Genomic DNA, 2,164 nt, shown 5'->3' on the forward strand with positions numbered 1-2,164 from the left:
ATACTCACTCTCTACTGACTTACAGTGGTGTATGTCAGCACCCACGTTGTCTGGTGGTGTCTTGTGGACTGGTCTAATCCAGAATACTCACTCTCTACTGACTTACAGTGGTGTATGTCAGCACCCACGTTGTCTGGTGGTGTCTTGTGGACTGGTCTAATCCAGAATACTCACTCTCTACTGACTTACAGTGGTGTATGTCATAACCCACGTTGTCTGATGGTCGTCTTGTGGACTGGTCTAATCCAGAATCCTTACTATCTGATGGCTTATAGTGGTGTATTTCAGCACCCACGTTGTCTGGTGGTGTCTTGTGGACTGGTCTAATCCAGAATACTCACTCTCTACTGACTTACAGTGGTGTATGTCAGCACCCACGTTGTCTGGTGGTGTCTAGTTGACTGGTGTATTCCATAATCCTTAATCTCTGATGGCTTACAGTGGTGTATTTTAGCACCCACATTGTCTGATGGTGTCTTGTGGACTGGTCTAATCCAGAATCCTTACTCTCTATTGACTTACAGTGATGTATTTCAGCACCCACATTGTCTGATGGCGTCTTGTGGACTGGTCTAATCCATAATCCTTATTAGACAATGTGGGTGCTGACATACACCACTGTAAGTCAGTAGAGAGTAAGGATTCTGGATTACACCAGTCCACTAGACACCATCAGACAATGTGGGTGCTGACATACACCACTGTAAGTCTGTAGAGAGTAAGTATTCTGGATTAGACCAGTCCACAAGACACCATCAGACAATGTGGGTGCTGACATACACCACTGTAAGCCATCAGATGTGCTTCTGGTATGGGCCTCCTAATAACTGTGCTTCTGGTATGGGCCTTATAATAAACTCGTATACTGTGTTTGTGGTATGGGCCTCCAAATAAACTTGTATACTGTGCTTCTGGTATGGGCATACACCACTGTAAGTCATCAGAGATTAAGGATTATGGAATACACCAGTCAACTAGACACCACCAGACAACGTGGGTGCTGAAATACATTACTGTAAGTCAGTAGAGAGTAAGGATTCTGGATTAGACCAGTCAACTAGACACCACCCCTCCTAATAAACTCGTATACTGTGCTTCTGGTATGGGCCTTATAATAAACTCGTATACTGTGCTTCTGGTATGGGCCTTAGAGTTATTCAACAATATATTGATCTTTAGAGTTATTCAACAATGTATTGATCTTTAGAGTTATTCAACAATATATTGATCTTTAGAGTTATTCAACAATGTATTGATCATAACAATGTTTCCTTTTATCACTAAACAATCTTTTTCTTCTTTAAACGTAACGAATAAGGCCTGGAATGACCTGGTGGTTAGGACGCTTGACTCGCAATTTGTAGGTCATGGGTTCAAATCCCCTCACCGAACGTGCTTTTCCTTTCTGCCGTGGGGGACGTTATTATGTGACGGTATATCCCACTTTTCGTTAATAAAAAGTAGCCCAAGAATTGGCTGTGGGTGTTGTTGACTGCCTGCCTTCCCTCTAGTCTATTACTTCAAAATTACGGACGGCTAGTGCAGATGGCCCTCGGTTAGCTTTGCGCGAAATTCAACAAAAAACAAAAGATGACGATTGTGATGGAAAACCACTTTGACCATTGACTATACTAAAGTTTTTTATTAAGTTTATCATAAATCCATCAAACATTTCAAACCAGAAAAGTTTTCTCTAGGCCTAATTGTTAATAACTTGTGACCAAAGCATAAAATATAAATTATAGTGTACTCTCCTGTTGCTCTCGTTCATGGGTACTTGGAATAAATCAAAACTAACAATTAATGTAATAAATAATGCATCTAATTTAATATACTCGTCTAACAACTAGGAGTATGCTTCGAAAATAAACGAAAGCTTTTAATTCAATATACTAGTTTATAAATTGGATACCCTCGCTGTCTTAGATATTCTTCTTTTATTGGTTTTTAGTCGATACAAACCAAAAACATGTAGGCCTAAGTAGCTTCAAACCTGGTTAGCATAGACAATCAGCGACTGATCTCATGATAAATAAATGATCTACAAACTGTTTTCCTTACATATAAATAATTCATTATTCCTACCATTCAGGCGTAATATTAGGAATGATGTATTATTCTTTAAAGTTTTTTTTTTTTTTTTTTGGGAGGGGTATTAATTAAT

The sequence above is a fragment of the Limulus polyphemus genome, unplaced genomic scaffold (genome assembly GCF_000517525.1).
Source record: "Limulus polyphemus unplaced genomic scaffold, Limulus_polyphemus-2.1.2 Scaffold4095, whole genome shotgun sequence".
NCBI classification, from domain to species: Eukaryota; Metazoa; Arthropoda; class Merostomata; order Xiphosura; family Limulidae; genus Limulus; species Limulus polyphemus.